General features: G+C 45.2%; 1 long non-coding RNA gene across 1 annotated transcript; it reads left to right on the top strand.

Moving 5' to 3' along the window:
• Positions 1 to 1,636: 1,636 nt before the first annotated feature.
• On the top strand, positions 1,637 to 16,102 carry LOC134558115 (uncharacterized). Its single transcript, XR_010082284.1, has 3 exons — positions 1,637 to 1,946; positions 11,484 to 11,606; positions 14,118 to 16,102. It is a non-coding gene; the product is annotated as an uncharacterized LOC134558115 (long non-coding RNA).
• The last annotated feature ends 6,982 nt before the right edge of the window (positions 16,103 to 23,084 follow it).

Raw genomic sequence — 23,084 nt, forward strand, 5'->3', positions numbered from 1 at the left:
AAGCATTGAGCTCCTGCTTTGTGGGGACTGAAAATTGTACCTACTGCTTCTGTACCTGTCAGACTTAATAGTGGCATAGCAAGAGTAAATAACTTGGGCAGGGGTGTGGAGAGAGTGGATCATTAAATCCCAGGTATTGATCAATGCTGAGCTTAGAACAGCAATAGCTTTTGACTACCTATGCTTGGGAAGGAAAGCTGAGCCCGCAAGTTAAATTATGTTTTCCACTGACACATCTGGGTGATGCTGTGGGTGAATTAAATTGAATGGGACAGTTGTGGGTTGCTGTTCGGTGGGGTTGTTCGAGCTGGGTTAGTGTTTGGAGTTTGGGTTTTTCACTTTGTGATGAGTGACCACCAGAGTGGTGAGCTAAGAGGGGATAGCATGAGGGAGCTTCGGCCGGAGGAGTCAGGTCATGGAGGGCTGGACTGGCACACTGCAGCAGTCAATCACTCGACAGAGTTGCAAAACGGTTGGACAGAAATACACTGTTGGGTTGGAGCAATCAGGACCCCTAGACAGGAGCCAATTAGAAGAGGGATGATTTGGATGCACCTGGAGGCTCTAAAAGGACTCCCCGGGGAGGGGTAGGGTCCTCCGGAGGTACTTGTGACCAAAGGATCACCCAGCACACGTGCTGTCTCTTTTGGATTCAAGTCTGCTTTGTTGCTGGGGACCTTGGGCTTATCTCAGGTCCCCATTTCCAGTTGTTGTTTTCTTTATAAAAAACAGTTAATCACTGTGACTAGCTCCTTTGTTACAGGTGAAACATTGAGGAGTTGTGAACAGACTGTCTTGTGACTGAAGGGACAATGTATATGAAGGCAGATCTTTGGGACTTGGAAAAATCAGTAAATAAATATCCTGCACACCCATCTCCTTTGCAAGTCAGAACTGGCCATTCCTCTTTCTCTCTGCAGGGTTTTAAGAGGATGGAGTATGTCATGGAAAATGCCAATAACTGGCAGCAAACAGTTGCTGTACATGGTGCAGAGACAGGTGCCATGCCCTCTGAATGCTCTTGCCTGTGGAAAAAAACCACCTGTGACTCCAGAAAGAGGATCTTGTCTTTGTTTCTAGGTACATACTAGATGCCCAGGTCTAAATCTAGCAGATTTAAAGTTAAAATTGGATCCAACTTCCAAGTCTGGACCAGTTTTCTTCTGAATGTAAAACAATAGGAACTTCAGGCTCAGGTAAGAGCAATTGCTGTGTTGTGCTGGTGGTGACAGAAGTCGCCCTGATGTTGAACAGCAAGGCACTGTAGTTCATAAATGATGACCTTATAAAGTATATTCGTACATCTCAATATGATTACCACGTAGATGGTAATTAAACTTCAGCAATTTCAGGAACACAATAATTTTCATTACACAATATTCAGAGGGATTGTACAGGTAACAGAAGGAACTATATAATTGTTGTTGTTTAACGTAGTTTAGTTTTTAATTAAGGAAAAAATCCATGAGCTGCAGAAGTGGTTCATTGTAAGGACCATGGCAGCTTCCTTTGGACCTGACAAAACCAATCAGCTGGCTAGTTTTGACTATTGACACCTTGTTAAACCACTTAAGAAAGCAGAACACACCTCTGTGAGATTCACATTTAAAAACGAGCAACGCCTGGAGAAAGTTGTCTTGCTTCCAGCCTTGAACAGCTGACTGGGCGCTGGCCGGGCCTGCGGGGCTGGGCCGGGCCCTGGGCCAGGCCCTGCTGTGCTGCAGCGGGGCTGGGCATGGTGCAGCTGAAATTCTGAGTTTTGCCAGCAACGGCCAGGCAGGGGGAGAGGAAGCCACCGGCCCACAGTGTGCTGCTGCTGCTGAGTCCTAGCCTGGCTGCTCAGATCCCAGCTGCCCGTCTCGCCTGCAGCGCAGCCGCCAAAAAATCCTCCACTGTGAACAGCTCCGGCCACTGCCCGGCAGGGATGGCGTGACCAGCAGCGACAGGTAAATTCCTGATGCAAGGCCCGGGTAAGATTATCTCTTTCAGCACTCTAAAACTCCCCAAACAGATGAAACTTACACACATCAATCCTCTCCCAGAGAGGAAGATAATCTTAGAGATAGTTGAAGAGAGCCTTTGCTTCTGAACAGCTCATCCTTAAAAGTTGTTGGGGGTTAGATTTGTTTGTTGTTTTCTTTTTTTTCTCTTCACTTACAGAATTTTTTTCCCATAAGTTTCCAAGAAGCCTTAATGACTACTTAATCAGAACAAAAGGGAGGTCCTGCCCCCTTCCTAGCAGATATCTGTCTTTCAAACCAACACAGATTTTTGGTGCCCACGTGGGGCTTGAGGGCATTGAGAGGAAAAGGAATAACAGTTCTTAAGTGACCTTGTGCACTGGGTATAGAAACCTCCCTAAATAGCATCATGTGGTCTAGCTTACCTTGGTTTGGGTGGCATGTGGTTGTGGCTGTGTTTCATCCATTTGCAGGCCCTTATTTAAACATGGGCCCTATAACTAAGGCTACTGTGGCTGTTATCCAGTTTGCACTATGGGTTAATAAGGTGAGGAATTCATGGATTTTTAACTTCCTCTGGAAGGCGGGCACATGGATACATGGCTATCACATTTTAAGTGTTTGTTTGTGGGGTTACTTTAACAATGGTACCTACTGTGAGGAAATGACACCAGGGGAAATTTTTCCCAACACTTCACTCAGCTGTTTGGGTCTATTCCACCAGTTTTTGAAGGGTATAAATCTTCTCTAAATGCTAATGATATCATACAGTGGCGGGTGCTGCTGGTATACCTGTTCTGTTTAGCATTCAGAGACACGGGGAGATTGACCTGGATAACCACCCTGATACCTACCCCAGAGAATAAGGATACTGCCCTAGAGACTGAGGGTGCTGCCATGGAGCCTGACACTGCCCCACAGGCTAAGGATGCTGCCCCACCACCTGACCCTGCCATGAAGCCCACCTCAGAAATGAACCACCCAGATTGTGTGGGAGTTCTGGTGAAGGAGATGGGCCAGATGCTGAAGGAGCACCTTTGCCCAGCTGGTGGCAAACCCTCCCCCTGCCCTGAAGAGGGAGAGTCTGAAGGTGCAGCAGTGGAACCCACAGATGTTACAACTGTCCAGGTTCCAGCTGAACCACAGGGGCAGTCACAGCCAGCAGCAGTTGCCCCTGTGGAAAGGAAGAAATATAATGTGAAATCAGAGCACCCAGGTGATAAGGATAAAAAAAGGAGGGCCCTCACAACTCACAGGAGAGCCAGAGGTTGAGATCATCACTGAGTCCCTGTCATATGAAAATCTCTGTAGTCTGCAAAAAGATGTTGCACAACGGGAATGTGAGCCTTATACAACCTGGTTACTTAGGGTCTGGGACCTTATGGGTAGAGGTGTGCAACTGGATGGTGGTGAGGCAAGGAATATGGGACCCTTGACCAAGACTCAGGTGTGAATCAGGTATTTGTAAAGGAGTAAGGACCCCTTCACCTTTGGGAGCAGCTTTTAATGAGTGTAAGGGAGAGGTTTGTCCACAGAGACAGAATGCAGGAGCACCACATTAGCATGCGCTGGAAGACTGTTGAGGAAGGGATCCAACAGCTGACAGAAATGGCAATACTGGAGGTAGTTTTTGGGAGGGATGGACAGCATAACAATGACCCCGACAAAGTCAGGTGCATAGGGCAAATGTTGTGGAATCTAGAAACGAAAGGGTCATCTGAATACAAAACATTCATGTCGATGATTAATGCTGATACAGACATGGGAAGGTGGGATGGGAAACCCACTTCTGCCCTAGCAGCACGCGTGCGTGAGCTCAAAGAGAGAAACACTAACCGAGGAGGTTCCACTAGAATGAAGGTAGCCTCAGCCTCCCATGACCAGGCTGTCAGGTATTACAGAAATGAGGATGCTCTGTCAGACCCCCTTGAAGGAACCTCTACTGTGATGCACAGGCAGAGAGTAGTAACCGGTGCTAGAGGGGCCCTGCCCCTAGCCAGGAAGAGGCATGGGAAAACCGAGTTTTTTGGACTGTGTGGATTCGATGGCCTGGCACATCAGAGCCACAGAAATATGAAGCTTTGGTCAATACTGGTTCGCAGTGTACCCTAATGCCATCAAGACATGTGGGAACAGAACCCATTTCCATTGCCGGTGTGATCCGGGGGGATTACAAGAATTGACTCTGTTGGAAGCCAAGGTGAGCCTGACTGGAAAGGAGTGGCAGGAACATCCGATTGTGACTGGCCCAGAGGCTCCGAGTCTATGCCCAGAGTACTATCTCAGGAATGGCTATTACAAAGACCCTAAGGGGTTCAGATGGGCTTTTGGAATAGCTGCTGTGGAGGCAGAGGGCATTAAGAAATTGAACACCTTGCCTGGATTATCAGAGAACCCATCTGCAGTAGGACTCCTGAAGGTAGAAGAGCAACGAGTACCTGTTGCCACCTCGACGGTGCATCGCCGGCAGTATCGAACAAATCGAGATGCTGTGATTCCCATTCACAAGATGATCCGAGAGCTGGAGAACCAAGGGGTGGTCAGCAAAACCCACTCACCCTTCAACAGCCCCATTTGGTCTGTGCGCAAGTCTGATGGAGAATGGAGACTGACTGTGGACTATTGTGGCTTGAATGAAGTGACTCCACCGCTGAGCGCCGCTGTGCCAGACATGCTGGAACTCCAGTACGAGCTGGAGTCCAAGGCAGCAAAGTGGTATGCCACAATCAACATCGCTAATGCATTTTTCTCCATTCCTCTGGCTGCAGAATGTAGGCCTCAGTTTGCTTTCACCTGGAGGGGCGTGCAGTACATCTGGAACCGACTGCCCCAGGGGTGGAAGCACAGTCCCACCATCTGCCATGGACTGATCCAGGCTGCACTGTAAAAGGGTGAGGCTTCAGAACACCTACAGTACATTGATGACATCATTGTGTGGGAGAACACAGCAAGGGAAGTATTCGAGAAAGGAGAAGATCATCCAGATTCTCCTGGAAGCTGGTTTTGCCATCAAAAAGAGCAAAGCCAAGAAACCTGCTAAGGAGATCCAGTTCCTGGGAGTAAAGTGGGAAGATGGGCGGCGTCAGATTCCCACTGAGGTCATCAATAAGATCACTGCGATGTCTCCACCGACCAGCAAGAAGGAAACGCAAGCTTTCCTAGGTGCCATAGGCTTTTGGAGAATGCACATTCCTGAGTACAGCCAGATTGTGAGCCCTCTCTACCTGGTTACCCACAAGAAGAATGATTTCCACTGGGGCCCTGAACAGCAACAAGCCTTTGCCCAGATCAAGCAGGAGATTGCTCATGCGGTAGCCCTTAGCCCAGTCAGGACAGGACCAGAGGTGAAGAACGTGCTCTACTCTGCGGCCGGGAACCATGGCCTGTCCTGGAGCCTTTTGCAGAAGGTGCCTGGTGAGACTCGGGGTCAACCACTGGGATTCTGGAGTCAGAGCTACAGAGGGTCTGAAGCCAACTACACCCCAACAGAGAAAGAAATCTTGGCTGCCTATGAAGGAGTCCAGGCTGCCTCAGAAGTGATTCTCATGGAAGCCAAACTCCTCCTGGCACCCCAGCTACCAGTGTTGGCATGGATGTTCAAAGGAAATGTTCCCTCTACCCACCACGCCACCGATGCCACATGGAGCAAATGGACTGCCCTCATCACTCAGCGCGCCCGTATCGGAAACTCAAATTGCACTGGGATTTTGGAGATAATCACAAACTGGTCAGAAGGTGAAAACTTGGGTCTCACTGATGAAGAGCAAGAGCAAGTGACATGTGCCGAAGAAGCTCCACCGTATAATCAGCTGCCAGCAGAAGAAACGCGCTACGCTCTTTTCACTGACGGTTCCTGTTGCATCATAGGGATGAACCGGAAGTGGAAAGCAGCCGTATGGAGCCCCACATGACAGGTTGCCACTGAAGGAGGAGGTAGATCAAGTCAACTTGCAGAACTCAAGGCTGTTCAATTGGTCCTGGACATTGCTGAGAGAGAGAAGTGGCCAAAGCTCTACCTCTACACTAATTCATGGATGGTAGCCAATGCTCTGTGGGGTTGGCTGGAAAGGTGGAAAAAGGCCAACTGGCAGCATGGGGGAAAACCAATCTGGGCTGCTGATGAGTGGAAAGACATTGCTGCTCGGGTAGTCAAGCTACCTGTAAAAGTCCGCCATGTAGACGCCCACGTCCCCAAGAGTCGGGCTAATGAGGAGCACCGAAACAACGAGTAAGTAGATCAAGCTGCCAAGATAGAAGTGTCAAAGATAGACCTAGATTGGCAACACAAGGGAGAGTTGTTCCTAGCTCGATGGGCCCACAACGCCTCAGGTCATCAGGGCAGAGATGCCACCTATAAGTGGGCACGAGACCAAGGGGTGGATCTAACCATGGACAGCATTTCTCAGGTTATCCATGACTGTGAGACGTGTGCTGCAATCAAGCAGGCCAAGCGAGTGAAGCCCCTATGGTATGGCGGGCGGTGGTCCAAATACAGGTATGGGGAAGCCTGGCAAATTGACTACATCACCCTTCCCCAAACCCGCCAAGGCAAGCGCTACGTACTGACCATGGTAGAAGACACCACTGGATGGCTGGAAACCTACCCTGTAGGTTTAGCCTCACGCTACTGCCCGGAACACCATCCTGGGCCTGGAAAAGCAAGTCCTGTGGAGACATGGCACCCCTGAGAGAATCGAGTCAGACAGTGGGACCCATTTCAAGAACAGCCTTATAACAACCTGGGCTAGAGAACATGGCATCAAGTGGGTGTACCATATTCCTTACCATGAACCAGCAGCCGGTGAACAGTGCAATGGCCTGCTGAAAACCACCTTAAAGGCGCTGGGTCGGGGTACTTTCAAGAACTGGGAGATTAATTTAGCAAAGGCCACATGGTTAGTGAACACCCGAGGTTCCACCAACCAAGCAGGCCCTGCCCAATCTGAGCCCCTGAGAACAACAGATGGAGATAAGGTTCCAGCGGTACACATGAGAGGTATGCTGTGAAAAACCATTTGGATTAATTCTGCCTCCAGCAAAGACAATCCCATCCGTGGGGTTGTCTTCGCTCAGGGACCAGGATGCACCTGGTGGGTGATGCAAAAGGATGGAGAGACCAGATGCATACCTCAAGGAGACCTTGTTTTAGGATGAACTACCCACATCATGTGTCTGTACCCATATCTGTATGTATAGATGTATATAATTTAGGTAGTGCATATGTAGTGTATATATTTTTAAAGTTTTAAATGCAATGTAATAGGTTGGTATGGGAAAAAAATCGGGGTGGATAATGTTGGGGGTTAGATTTGGTTTTTTTTTTTCCTCTTCACTTACAGAATTTTTTTCCCATAAGTTTCCAAGAAGCCTTAATGACTACTTAATCAGAACAAAAGGGAGGTCCTGCCCCCTTCCTAGCAGCTATCTGTCTTTCAAACCAACACAAAAGTGTACCCCATTAGACAAAGATCGAGCCCTCGAAAACAGTTGTGGGGAAAGCTGTAATTCAAGGGAAGGGATTTTCACATGACAAGCAGGTTTCCATTTCCCAGGTGGCTGATTCACTGTGACATTGAAGCCATGAGAGAACAGTTGCTTGTGGAGAAGTCTCCATGGCATGGCAAGAGAGACTCCTTTCCCTAAGAGAACTGAAGAAAGACTATTTTAGAGGTGGTAAACTGACTGAAAAACCCAGGTTTTGTCTCTTTACACTGTCAGTGGGAAAGAAAAGAGGACGTGGGGGGAAGAAAAGTATTCTGAAGGTTTTTCTGATTTCTTAACTTTTTTCTTTTAATTCTGTTAACAAAGTTTTTCTTTACACTCTTTAAAGTTTTGAGCCTGCTTTTGTTCCCTCCTAATCCTTATCTCACAGCAGAAAATGAGTAAATGATTCTAATGGGTGCACGGGTGTTTCGGCCAGCATTAGACCCACTACATTAATTGGTGCATTTTCCAGGAAACTCAGATTGGTGAACCAAACCCACTACACTTAACTGGTGTTTCTTCCCAGATTCAAACCAAAACCACTACAATCATCTAACAGACTTTTGCAAGACCTTTTCCATCTTCATCTTCTTTGATATTCTAAATGTAGAAACTGAGCAGAACCGTCACTCCAAGCAATAAGGAAAAATACACATTGTAACAGATGTTCACAGCTGCCCAGAAGAAAATGGTAGGATAGCATAGACTTGGCTCAGTTCTCTGTCCCACCAGGAGAAGCCCAGGGTTACCTTCCCTGGCTCCCAATTCCTTCAGACATTTCACTCTCTTCTGTTAGGACACCTAAAGTCTTCCTACTTGCTGCCACACTCAACTCAGGATCAAAGTTGCTGAAGTGGCTGCACAGGGACAGGGGACACTGAACAATGTCACACATGTGACAAGGCCCACAGTCTGGCCTCACTGAGGGTTCTGATCTTCCCATTCCATCCCCACACAACTCAAAGACCACAGCAGTTGTGGCCAACTGAAAGTTGGCTTTCAGTTGACAAAGATCAGCATGGGTTCAGGGCTTTTTCACCATCAGATTTTTTCCAGAAGTCTGCTGTCCCCACAGAGCCTCTTCAGCTCTGGCAGTTGCCATGTCTTTGGTATCCAAGAGATCTGGTTTAAAATCTCACATGGACAAGGCTCTGGGGCAGAGCTACCTCTCAGTGACCACTTCTTTGTATGCCTTACTGCAGAGCAGGTTCTGAATTCCCTGTGCACAAGCTGTTTGAGAAAGCCATGGCTGAGTCCCCATTCATGAAATAGCAAACAATGCAGTACAACAAAAGCCAATTTTTTGCTGCTCTTTAGCTGTGTCACCATATATGTCAGCATCTGTGTATTTTGCATCCCCTTTTCATTCCAAAACTTTCAGTGCCATGGCCATGAGAAACAAACATGTAGAACAAGTGCCCAAGAGCCATACAGAGGAAAACACCCAAACAAAACAAAACATTCATTAAGCTCTCTTTAATATATCTTCTTCCCTTTGCCTCCCCATAAGAGGAGATGGTGAGGGCTAGCAAGGGGGAGGGACAATCCCAGCAGAACAGCCTAACTATAAAAATATGAGTACAGTTGCTAAAAGCCCAATCTATTTTCAAATGATGTGCTCTAATGGAATGTTGCTGTACATCTTTTGATGAGACAGGAGTCTATTTAAAAAGACAGGGGCTTTCGAATGTGCTTTTAAACCCCGTCTGTCAATTAGAACAACATCAAGGGTTCAGTGGCGGGGAAAAAAGATGACAGTAATGAAAAGCTGGGAGCACAGCAGAAGAAAAGAAAGATAAAGACCAAAAAAAGTGGGAGGGGGGAAAAAGACAGGAGGAAAACAAAGAAAGCCATATTAAAAAAAAAAAAAAAAAAAAAAGGAAGTGAAAGTAGGACAGAATAAAGATTTATAAAGAATAGCAGAGAATAAAGATTCATGAAACAAGATTGCACTCTTTTAACCTCCAAATATATATATTTATTGATTGCCAAGAAGGATGCTGAGTACAGAGAAAGCAGAAAATGCAATGTCTCTTAAAATTTGATTCTCTGTGTTACTCAGCATCTTTAAGTAAGGGAGAAGAAAGGGTTGCTCAGCCTTTCCATGGGTGGATCCCATGCAGGGACCTCTTCCTGCAGCTGTGCTACAAACCTGAGCAAATGTAGGAAGGTAATTTAATCTTTGAGAGGCACTAAAGTGAGGATCTACTATAGGAAAAAGTCCATGAAGAAATTTATAACTGGTATTAAGTGCAGGATGCAGAGAGCAGTAAGTCACTAGGCCACAAAGCAAACATGGCAGAAAAAAACCCTTTGGGCTGGGTTCTGCCCAAGGGAATGGTCCCTCATCTGCACACTGGAGGTGTCAAGAAAGGTGAAGGTGGAGGTGGACACCTCCACCTTAGAGGTGAGTACTGTGCAAAGAAAGTAAAAATCGTATGTGGTTTTAGTTTAGTCTCCCAAGCCCGATGCCCAGGATGCAAGACTCAGAGGTCTAAATGCTCCCATAAAAGTCAGTGATAGAGTTTCTGTACCTCAGTCCCATCATGCAGACAACTCTGACATGCAGGGTCTCCTGGTGCTCACCTGTAGCAGGGAGTCCATATCCATGCCACACAGTGGTACCTGAAGCAGCTGCTGTCCTGCAGGCAGAGCAGAGGTTTTCACAGAACAAGATGTGTTTCACCCCTTTTGCCCTGGAAGGAACATAAGCACTTGCCAAGAAGCAGTCCTGAGCTCTCACTCATATTGTTGGGATTTAGAGACTTTTGTTTTGTTCATTTCTACGCCTGCACATTGTTTATGCCCTCTGTTGCAGTGCGCCTTAAAAAGTCATAACATTTAACATATCCAACTCCTCGAGAAACTAAATAAATCCTCTTCTTCAGATTCCTTTGCTGCTTGTGGAGCAGTTCATGAAGGCAGGGCACTATTTCTCCAGGTTTAATTGCAGGCCCTCACTCAGGTTACAGCAGAGCAGGAGGGCAGAGCAGGAAGCCATGGCCAGGGTTAATACTGGATGCCTTGCAGGAGCCCACAGGCATCCTGGGCTGTGCTGGCACTTGCTGTGCAGAGCTGTCTACAAAGGTGGAGAGAAGTTAAACCAGCATGATGAGGAATCCTCTCTCTAGATTAGACCCAAGTGGATTTACACATCTTAATGAGAAAAACTGGAGGTTTTCAGAGTCTTTTCTCACACGATATTTGAAGAAGGGGATGTGCAATCTCTCTCATGTGGCAGTTCAATTAGGCAGTGTAATCTGCAGGGAAGGAGGTAAAAAAAGCAGCAAGCTAACTTGAAATACTTCATATTTTTGCATCATCTGCTGATGTATGGTGACTTGTTGCCTATGCTGGTATTTCCTTTTATATCTCTATCCTATTTCTGGACAAAAAAGTGCTTGTTCAGCCAAGAAAACACTTTACAAGCATCAGCCATGCAAAGACATTAACTGGGGATAAATACTGGAGCTGAAGTTTCCCACATTAGACAAGAGAAACAAAAGCCCCAAAGGCTCTTTTATATAGCTCCCTCAGGCATTACTCCATATATATAACAAAAATACTACAGGGAAACAATTAATGGCAGAGCTGGTTGCTGCAGGAACTTCATGGCCACAAAAATAACAAACCTCTTATCAGGCCTTGGCACCCACAGGCATTCTTCTGAATTCAGTGCAGGCTTCCTTGTCAGCCCTTATATTCCAGTGTGGAGGTACTGGTTTAGCATAACAAAAATAGAACTCCCTTACACAGAGGTTGGTCAATATTTGCTGTCTCTGAAGCGACAAGTCTGTGTCCTTCATCCCTTGAGGACCAGGCTCTTCCTCTCTGTGTAAGGAGAGGCACAGGATACTGCCAGTGCTGGGAGTGCAGAGAGAGTTTGGTGTGGGCATAGGATCACACCAAAGCTCCCATCTGTGCTCAGTTCAGGCAGCAGCACCACAGGAACCATGTCTGAAGGCAAAATAATTAGGGTTTGGGGGCTGGGGTGGGTCAGGGGTCCCCTCTCTGCCAGTTCTGTTTTCCTCCCCACAGAGACACCTAAACTCCACATGCTGAGATAACACCCTTCCCTGTTTGGAGAATAAATGCACTGCAGTGTGTGAGGTGCTTGGAGACTGTGGAAGAGAGGTCTATGCAAGAGCCTCCATCGAGCAGGTATGTTTAAGCAGTCACTACTCAGATCTCCAGTCATCATTACCTAGGGAAACCAGCTGTTCTTCTGCTATTTATGATCTCCCCCTTAAATCTACCCTCCCTATGACTCAACCCACAGGCTTTAAAGTGTGCAGTGTATTGACATTTATATAGTACATTTCATACACTTCCTCTCAAAGCTTTTTACAAAGCCATGAATTACATACCTGTCACCCACTGAATTCATTCATCCAAGAAAGCAGCAGTCATTACGCACTCAGCAATAAGCCTCATAACACTGCCAGCCATTGAGTTTGTATATGTGTGCACCAAAGAGATAACGTTACTTTAATGCCATCTCTTCTTTTAATGCAACAGGGAGCAAGGGAGGGGAAGGATGAGGAGAGGGGGAGTAAATGATGGGTGGGAAGGTCTGGGTCTTTCTCCATACCTAGATGTAGAGATGTAGCATATATTAACTGCCTAAGAGGCTGCAGCTGCAGGAAGGTAATTGTATGAGTGGCAAGGTGCCTCCCTCCTGGTCTATAGGAGAGATATTAAAACAATAGAATGCTTTGCATTTGTTTTGCTCCTTTCATTCTGGGATCCCAAAGTGCTTTTTAGACAGTAATTAATTCTCACTAAAGAAAAATATATATAACACCACCACAACTTTGCAGCGGTTCTCATTTAGGAGATGGAGGCAATGATGAGTTTGCAGATTTTCTGCAGGCTGCAGAGAGAATTATAGCAGAAATAAACCCTACCATCTTGGTTCCCAGCTCACTGGTCCACCTCATACACTCACCTCCTCTTCGTCTATTCCTATCAACCCTGGTTCTTTTTAATCAGTATTCCAGTGGGATGACATTCGTTGCTGAGAAAAGGCTGCTTTAACTTTTGTCTCAATGAACCAAGCATATGCACAGCATCTAATTAATATCTCTGGACTTGATTGCAGGCAGGAAAAAACCTTTCTCCAGATTCCAGTGCTTTTAGCATGTATTTTCCACCAGCCCTGTAAAGCCCATCTGTGTTGAGGGACTGGAAGCAATCAGTTCAAAACAAAAAGACTGAACTCAATCTGCTGCATCCTGTACAACATCCTGTACAAGTCCTGGATTTGCCTCAGAGTAAACCCTGTGCTGCTTCTGAGCCAGCTTTTACCCAAACATTAACCCTAATTCCTCCTCCCCATACAGTGCTGCAATGACATTTTTGATTGCAGGATTCAACAGATTCAGATTTGATAGTCCAAAGCTTACCCCAAACCTCAGTGGAAAAGGGCTACCCTTGCCCAGAGCAGATGAAGAAGAACTGGGAGGGTGCACAGCATAAATCACCTCTTAAGACATTTATTTAGTTGATGGACGGAAATTGAACTGTTGTAAAATGACAGCTTCTGGTCTCACTTGAACTCTCCAATTTCAGAAGAATTCAAAAGCAGGGCTGAATGAGAGAATTCACTAAATGGGGAAAATTAGTTAAATGGGTTTTTTTCTTTTTTGCTAGTCCTAATATGGCTTTTGTAAGAGGAAGTTCCTCTTCAACCCCCAGGACACCAAATGCATTAAAGGTGTTGCTCTGGAAAAATAAAAAGTAGAAAACAAGGTGTGAGAAAAGAAATGCTCTCTTGCTGAAGGCTGCCACCACCTTCATCTTTCCTGTTCCAAGAGAAGCCAAGAGGAAAATGGTCTCCCTTTTTCCCTGATATTGCTATTTCAGACTCATTTCCAACAGATGAATTTCATTCTAGAAGGGTGGTAAGAGATTCACCTTCAGCAAAATTCAGTCTGGAAAAACTCTGAAAAACCACTGACAAAAATATGCTCAGCCCTGATTTCCAGTCCATGAACCATTTTCTGGACTATTCTGTCAGTGGTTGGAAAGGATGAGCTCATGTCAACAGATGCTCATAAAAACTGTCTTTGCCCAAATCCTTCTCAATTCTCTTACCAATTACTGCAGTCACCAATGAGGAAAGTCATCCAGATTATCAAATAACCATGAAAATTTCTAGTCAGGAATGAAGGAACCAAAACAGCTGTTCAGGTTTGTGTTTTCTAAGTGTCTTCTTGCTCAGGACACAACTTGCCAGGCACTGACAGCTTCCAGATGACACCACCACTCAGCCCATGATGAGTGGTTAGAAAGACAGATAGATGGCCAGAGGAACAGAGAATACACTGATACTTATTTGCACCCCATCCAGGGTATTATTGCCTGCAATGAGGTGTCGTCACTCATTTCAGAGGGGTTTCTATCCTCTATGCCAGGTTGATGAAGCAAGTGCAGGTCATTTGAGGCCTTGCTGTGGTAGACACTGACACAGATTGTGTAAAGCTACACTGATGACAGACCCTTTACAGAAAAATCTCCTGCCTCACATAGGGATGACGCAAGCACAGAGTTTATAAACCCATTTGTAAACAGTGTGTGGTTTAGCAATGACAGCCTCTTTCTTATTTCAAGTCATTAATTTAATTGCATATTTGTAACTTAAACACACCTCCCTGTATTCTTTTCCACCAGGCTCTGGCCACAGAACTGAAGGGTGCCACACCAACATGCAGAGTGTGCTTACAAGGCTGGGAAATTCATCAGGGAATCAGACATGTCAATCACCAAATGGCCTCTCTTCAAAACCTGAAGGCCTCCAGGGAACAGGCAGGATCCAAACCACTGAACCTCATGTAACGTTCAGAAGCAACAATACCTGTCTGGAGAAAGAGCTTCCCTCTGTCTGCATTGACTAAAATACACAATAGTGGAATTCTCTTTGCCTCTGTTTTCACCAAATCATAGTTCTCAACGGGGTTTAAATATGTTCTCTCAATTGGAGATACGTTCAAAAATCCCTCTACAAATGGCAAAATAGAATTTAAAGCAACAAAAAGGGCATTGCTTTAAGTCTAGCTAGATTGCAGTTATTATGAAAAAAGATATTTTATATTTCTTTAGTAAATTCCACAGTAAAGCATTTAGCAGCCTACCGCAATATGTTGGATCATATGCTTAAGACCCACTAATTTAAATGAAAAATAGAGATAGGCATTTACATCTCCTACATATTCCATCTCTCTCTTCCTAGCACACATCTTTGCAGACTCTTGAATGCACACAGAAATCCCTTTGGCCACGTTGTGGTTTCTGTAGTTGTACTGCTGAGCTGATTGTTTGGAAAGACCAATGCATTCAACTGGCAGTCAAGAAGAATGAGTTCTCAAACTGCAAATGAAGGGAAAAATGGAGAAGAAATCCCATTTTTACTCACAGGGTGTGGAGTGAGTTATCAACCATGCCGGAAAGGGGAACCACAAATTCCTGGAGTCAAGATGCATCCTATTTTTCATCCTATTAGAGGAAAGTGCTAGAGGAAAAGAGTCCCCATCCTCTGTCAGGACCCTCATCTCAGCCATGACCAGAATTCCAGCTGTTACATCCATGGATGGTGCCACAGAGGTATTCCTCAAAGCCTGTCTCATATTTCAGACCAGGCTAATCTCACCTGTGAGTACACTGTGTATCAAGTGTGTCACAAAGGAGAAGACTGCTACATGAGACTTCGGGTGTTGTAGATGAGGGCAGAGTGGGCTGAAAACTGTAGGAAATTTAAACCTAGTTCCAGTTCACAGTGATGTCAAACCACAGGAAATGAAAGCAGAAAGTGGAGATTTATGAAAAAAGTGGCAGGAGCCATTACTATGTGTGCACTATTGATTGAAGAAGATCGTGTTGCCCCCAAATTGAAATGGCTTTTACGTGTTTGGGCCCATCCTGACAAAAACACTTTCTTCTCTGTTGATGAGGCCATGTTGCCATGGAGATGCAGGGCTGGATGCTTGGCAAAGGCACGTTTCGATAAGGCAGGTCTAATGGATATATTTTTACAACATTCACAGTTCCTTTCTGTTCATTTTCTCCTGAGCAGACTTGTCCACTTCTTCCATTTTGCCACTTGATGAAAAAATATCTTTTTAATCTTTTAATTTAGCTTAGATTTCCCTCCCTCCAGCACCGAATTTGCCAATTAAACTACTTATCTGAGATGCTCCACACCAAGGCCAAGTGCTTGCTTTTCATTATCAGGTTGGGTGGCTTCTTTTCACCCTCCCTGCTCCATGTCTGAACCTCTTTGCTACTTGCTGTATGTTATAGATGTTGTGATACAAGATGTGAGCTTAGAGTTTCATGCTAGAGGAAGAGGCCATAGGTCCAACTTTTCTTTAAGGCAGCCCTTCTGAAGTCCTTAGGACAACAAAACAATGTTGTGGTGGCTGGTACACGTCTTGGAGCACACACTGATGCTGCCTGGCCCAAAAGCAGGGATAATAATACAGCATCACCTAGAAAAGAGGCAGAGTTTACTTAAATGTTTTTAATTCTGGGTGTCTGTTTATCTTTTTACTATAAGCAAATTCAAGTCTCTTTTAAACTAATTTGAATAAAAGAGCAATATCTGTGCTTATGCAGGTACACAAATACAAGCATTCCTACACACAGATAAATAACTTCACATCCAGTTCCATTCAAATATGTTTTCTGGGGTGGGGCGGGGGTGGGGTGCAGTTGTTGGGGTTTTTTTAGTGTCTTTGCTAGAATCTGGGTTTCTTCAGCAGGAATAACCAGCAGGCATATTGACTAGAAGGGATGCTTACAAAAACAGCCTATTTGAATGGAAACAACAATCTGAAAGAATACTTTCAGTCAATGAATTGAAAAAATATATATTCATTCCATAAAATGCATTTATGCCATGTGGCCTCTGTGACCAATTAAAATTAGTGAATTCCTTTTGGTTTGGGGATACTCTTAATGAACTTCTCCTAGAGACTAGAGCCGACCAAGGAGTATTTGCATCAGCAAACAATTTCAAACAACCAATTAGCTGGAGAAATCAACACTGCAAGCATAGAAAATTCACAAAGAGAAAAAGATACAAACTTCATCCAATAAATTATTCATCATGAATTATTTGTCCAGTTTCCTTTAGATCTGGCCAAAGTTATTACTCATTAGTTATGGACACCTTTACCTACTAGGGCAGACTTGGTTGAGAAGTGGAAAAAACCATTATCCATAACAGTGATTTGAAGGCAGCTCCCAGAAGCTGGTAACTCAAAGCTTGCATCACCAAGGGACTCTTACAAGCTCTCTTGTTCCAGCTGACAATAAGAGAGGCTGATTTTCAATTGTGCCAGTTATCAAAGAGAGTATTCATCTCTTTCCCCCCAAGTCAGGGCTAAGGCATGCTGTTGGGTCAATATTTTGGAGGCGTAATGGTTCGGCACATTCAGAAAGTGCCCAAAGGACTGCAGACACCAGGGCTGTCACTCAGACATTTTACAGAGATTGGAATGTTTCTTTGTCCTTTTGTACATGCCAGTGTTCTTGGAAAAAGAAAAGAAGAAATGAGATTTAGTATCACAGGATTCCTTGTTTCTTTGGCTTTGCCTCTGTCTGGGCTGTATGTCACATAATAGGGCTTTGGCCCAGGACGTGGGCTGTGAGATGTGAGGCAAATGGGGCAAGGGAATAATCATCCAATAAGCAAATTCATTTCATCTCCTCATGCTTCAATTTTGCCATCCACAAGACACTGCTAATGACACTTCCCCTACTCTGAGATCTTTGGATGCAAAAACCCAGCATTAACTCTTTAAAAAGGCTAATCCTCTTTGTCTGCTTTAACCACAGAAGCATGCAAAGCTCATGTTAGATGTGCCTCTGCAGTGCAGAGCAGCTATAATTGGGAGCTCAAAAAGGTATGGGGGAGAAGGGGCAAAGACAGCCAGAGCAAGGCACTGCTTCAGTAGGAGGAGACACCAAGCAGGATCTTATGGATCCTGAGAGAGGGATGCGATGAGGTCTGTGGGACCACAAGAGGTGGGAAGGCAGTGAGCAGGAGCAATTTTTCACCATGTTGCATAAAGAGTGATTCGTTAACACATTTAAAACATGTAAAACACAGTCCTTTCCACACCATTCCTAGTGACTCTGGGATTGTACCCAAGAGCTTGTTATCACCACAGATGGAACTGTTTTTTAACAGCATCCCTGACCGATCTACTGACTCTGAGGAGAATCAACAGACTTCCCCAACACCCTTGGTATAACTGTCAAATTTTGCAGGGTTTTGAGGACCTGTGCACAATCCTGTCCTAAGCATCAGAAGATTGCAGCCACATGGATGTAAATGCCCTGAGTGGGAAGATATTACTGAAAGAGAGAAGGTATCCTATCAACAGGATGTCTGCATCTGCACAGAGCCACGTGCAGCCAGTAGACGAGCACAAGGCTTACTTGGTTACCTTGTTCATCTGATTACAGGATGGGAGATCAGAGAGGAGGAGGTCTGAGTACACAATGCCTTCCTTGTAGATTTTCTCTGTGGAGTTTTCACATGGTCACGCTTCATTGATAAAATGAGTCCCAAGAAGGTTTATTCATTTTACTGCTTATTGTTTTCTCTAACAGGTGCAATCACTATAATTAGGTCTGTACAACAGCATTTTCTTGTTACTCAAATTCCTTCTGTCTTTCAGATGTTCCTGGCTATAGCACTACAGTGCTGCTTAGGGAATGAGTAAAAAGCAGTTATTTTCTTTCCCTCCTTTTTCTTTCTTCATCCATATTAAGACACAATAAATACATATAAAGACACACCCTACATTTCTCACAGATAATTTCTTCCTTTCTTTCTCGGGCTCAGCCAAAGATGTTACCAAATGCCCCACCCACTTCTGATACCAGCATCTTCCTTGAAAACACAGCAGAGACCCACACCAGGGACAGATGCAAGCACCAGAGCAGAGCATAGTGTAAGAGGAGAAGGAAAAAAACAAGGCTGTCCCTGGGGAACTGCCCTTGCCTTCAGTTTTGAATGGAGAGAGACCACGCAGCTCAACAACTGACCACTCATGGCTCCTGCAGGAATAATGTTGGGCAAAGACTGATATCCAACAGTTAAACACATGTCCACTACATCTTTTCCTGCTTTATAGGCCATGTTTCTTTCCCTCCAAGTTAATGCACACAAATACATAACCCATCAGAGACATGGTGTAATACTCAGGAGTGTGTGGATGCATCCAGTTTAACCAGGAAAAAAACTACCTTTTGAAGCCACATCAAAAAATGCCTCCTCTCCCAGGAAACATTGAACTTGCCTAGAAAACAAGGGAAAACACATCTCTGTTGGCACTGTACAGAAATGGGATGTTATCCCTGTCATTTTCTTGCCTCATTATATGATGTGCCAAAAATGTAAATTCAAATAGTGCATTGGAGTGGGGTCTTTCTGGAAATGATGGGGTTGCATGTTGGCAGAGGCCTCAAGGCCCAATGGGTTGGAGGCTACAAGAAGCAACATTGCACTCAGAAAATGAGGCTCTCAGGATAACAACTGGGGGGATGTGTGCTGCTTTCAGTCAGTCAAGCCCAAACTCGGTCACAGAGTAATCAAGCTCAATTCAACTGACTTCTGTGTTATTATTGTTATTATTTATCACTTGAATTACTGAAGCACCTTGAGGACCCAACTGAAACGAGAGGAGAGAGCTGCTGCTGCACAAAGATATAATGGGAGTGTGGCTGTAAGGGTGAACACACAGGCTGCAGAGAAAAGGCTGGCAACAAGATGAAGAGAAATAGGATATTTGCAGTGTTCGTCTGCTGACCCTGAGGAGAAGCCTGCACCTCGATTTCAGACAGGCTGCTCAGCATCTGGGAAAAGCTCAAGACTCCCTCCATAGCTGGTGGCAAGAGAGTGCAAAGCTCAAGTCTGACACAGATGTGCAGAGCTGCATGGAGCAGCAGGTTTGGGCTATCATGCCGCAGTAGTCCATCAGAGCTTTCATCTTTCCCATGCTTCCTCAGATAGGAGCTTTCTCATCTCACTGAAGTCATTGGCCACTGCTTGCTTCATCCAGCCCTTCTCTCAGCACCCAGTGCTCTCAGCAGAAAAGCTGACACATCCATTGGCATGTCAGCTGAGATCTGTCCTAATGAGACAGGAGTCAAGTCCTTCCCCTCTGCCTAGCTGCTGAGCTCACACCAACTGTCATCTGTAAGTAATATGCTAGACATGTTTCTTTTTCAGTTAAAAAAAAAGTAATTTATTTTCTAATTACAAAAAAATATAGGATGGGGGGAAAAAATGAAAGAAAAGAAATTATGACTACCAGATGGCAAATCACCATTTAGCAGGAACAGGCAAAGAGAGAACTCAGTCAATCACAGGGTAAGTGATAAGACACCAGAGGGAACTACCGAAAAGAAAGGCAGCTCATTACACAAAGCACTAAATTATTCTTAGTGGGACTTCTCCTCCTTCTTTTCCCCTTTCTATTTTTTATTCTAAGCCATAAGTAATTCCACTGAGGCTCTCTTTTAAATGATTAACATTTCCATTTTAACTTTTGTTTTTGATTGTGTCCCTGCCATTAATCTTCCTGTCTTTTTCTGTGCCCTGTGTTCACCTCATCTTCTAACTTTCTAATTCCCTTGGCCCATCCCGCACACCCACAAACGTATCCATAAGCTTTGCCGCTGTGGGAGCCTTGGATGGATCAAACCAAGTTCGGGGATGTCCCAACACAGCATCACACAAGACCCCAGGAGCATCCTGGCCCATCAGCAGAGTCACCGTCCCTCTAAAGAGACACCTAGTCCAGACTGCCTTATTTGCATGGATGTCCTGGGGCAATTTAGAAATCCCTGGTAAAGAGATAATCCTGAGATATACCTTGCCAGCAATCCCTGCCTGACTGATAATATCTTAAGCTGATGATATCCCAGTCTGGCTGAGATCTCTTTCTGGCTCAATTCTTTTCCACTGAGCAGGTAATTCATCAGTGGGATGAAAAGTTTTGGGCAGCACAGTGTTTTCAGGCAACATCACAGTAACATCTGTCTTTGCTGTTTGAGGAGGCAGCTCCCTTTCCCCAGGGAAGACACTGGGGGAAAAGTGGCAAGTCAAAACAGACTGTTGTCCATTTTTGCACGTTTCTGGGTAAATAGGAAAATTGAGGGAGTGTTCATTATTCACTGGTTGCTCTCACTGTGCCACGTGTCCCAGAAGAGCTGAGAGTTGCTGGGCTGAATTCCTGTCCTGCCTTTGATCCTGGTCTGTGCTGGGACATTCCCAAAATCTCCTCCTCCCCCAGTCTCTCTCTGTTGCCAGAAAGGGAAATATTATTTTCTTCCTTTGCAAATCCCCTGTAAAACACTGCTAATGTGCAGGGAGGGCTCAGGTTTTAACAGCTGCCTCCTGGCACAGACAAAGCCTGTTCCCCTCAGTAGGAGTGAGCCAGACATGGGTGTTGCTATCCCATAAATTCCCTCTCACTATCAGCCTGCTGGCATTGCTGGCATTTAAAGCTTGTTCATGTGTTTTAGGAGTATTAGGCAAAATACTCATAGCCAGGCATTTTATGATTCATATTTCTCTGGCCTTAACAACAGAACACAGTGCTACTTGCTAATGAACTGGGCTGAAGCAAATGTGTTGGTGGCACTAATTGAAGGGAAAGGAGTGAAACTTCACCTGCCTGCCCCCTCTGACCGCCGCCAGGGTGTGGCCATGAGTGTGTTACTGGGAATGGTGGCAGCAGCCAAGGGCTCCCATGCTGGGCCATCAGCTGGGGAATACCCTCTCCTTGGCTATAAAAGCAGCGGGGCTGGAGCTGCACCAGAGAGAACCTGGGGGAAAGGGGCTGAGGAAACTCCAGGGCCTGGCACAAAAGGACTCCCATCGCACTCCAGGCAGCCTCCATCCTAGAGAGGAGCTGTTAAGTGATGCAGTTGATTTTTTCTAGAAACACACAGGCGAAAATGAGAGGTCTCAGTTGATACATGAAGTACTTTTTAGCAAAATGGGAGAACTTCAGCTCTGAGCAGCACAGGGGCTTCCGTTAACTGTGGCAGCTTCAGTATGGGCACTCACTTGTCAATGAAAACCAAATTATGCGCTTGAAGCAAAAACAAATTAAAATTAATTAATCAGTGGAAAACACTTCATTTGAACTGGGAAGAGCAGATGCAACTAGCAGTTCTAGGTGGACAAACAAGATAATCAAATCAATACTCACACTTTTCTCACTGGCTGGCAGCCACAGGCTACTAAGTGAGAGAAGAGGTGTGGTTCTGCCTTGTTTTTATCAGCCATCAGCTGGTTCTGTAATTAACTGGAATTCAGACCTGCTGGGGGAGTTATTACCCCATCCTTGGGTGGATTTGGTCTGCACACGGCAGTCAGCTTTCTCCTGCTGCTGGTGTCTCCTGAATCCCATCTTGCTTCTGCACAAACCTTGCTCCCTCCCTCCAAACCAGCACTGCCTGTGAAATGTGAAGTGTAGGAGGGTGGTGGATACTGGAGGGATAAACCCAGTTCATGGCTGTACCAGCTAATCAGTGCCATTGTCAACAGGAATAGCTGTAAACGAGTAGGGCCAGGTGTAGGGCTCAGTTAATAATGCTGTAATTGAGAGCAGATTATCGGGCCCTGTCACAGGAGCAGGGCTGTGGAGAGATTTTCTTCTCTTTGTTTTTAGCTGTGTTTAACCATTTATGAAAGAAAGGCTGCTTAGATTTTGCAGATGGCAGTGATGTTGTTCGTGTGCCAGGACTGCATGTACCCTCTGTGGGGACAGCCCCCAGTGCAGTTGTGGCTTCTGTGGGTGATTCCATAACGGGTTACCCATGGAAATGACTAGGAAGAGAGCTGGGTCCCCATTCCTATCCACCTGGCCCCGGGGGCAGATTGTGTCCTGAGGGCTGAAAGCAATGCTGGTGCCAGTTAAAGATACCCTGTGAAATTTGGGCTCTAACATTTGAAAAGCAGGAATCAGCAACTGGGAGTTTCCCTGTCTCTTACTAGAGATGGCCCAAGAGCTATCTCAGCTGAAGAGAGGAAGACTTTTATTTTCTTTAATTACATTTGTAATTATTATTTGATATTTTCTTTTTGCTAGAAGAAGCAGTCTTGGTCCTAGAACTGGATAGTGAGAAGTCACATAAATATGCATTTTAAACTGCTCTAAATTAATTCCAGAGCAATTCAGTGTGGTTTTTGCTTCCCACAGACATTCAAGAGAAGAAGTTTTGCTAGGTGAGGCAGTAACCAAAAAAGACAAAATTTCACAGAAGCATTGAGAATATTTGCCAAACTACCCCCTACCCCCTCAAGTTTCTCACTTTGAAATCACAGGCAGTTTCAGTGGTGATCAGAGTAGAGCATGAAGAGTTAGTTTCATCCTGCTGGGGCCAAGAAACATGTGGTAACACCTACATACTCAAGCCAAAAGGGGCACACTGCAGATTTCAAGTAGCACCAATGACTCATAGGTCAAACAAGTGGATTGGAAATTCACTCAAATATAGTATATTCAGTAAAAGGGGGGGGGAAAAAAGACAACTCACTAGCAAAACAGGAATGGTTCTCCCTAGACCCATGCTTCATTGTTAATGAATTCTTAGATCGTCTCTCCTGTACACTCA

This window comes from Prinia subflava, chromosome 14 (genome assembly GCF_021018805.1).
Source record: "Prinia subflava isolate CZ2003 ecotype Zambia chromosome 14, Cam_Psub_1.2, whole genome shotgun sequence".
In the NCBI taxonomy this organism is placed as follows: domain Eukaryota; kingdom Metazoa; phylum Chordata; class Aves; order Passeriformes; family Cisticolidae; genus Prinia; species Prinia subflava.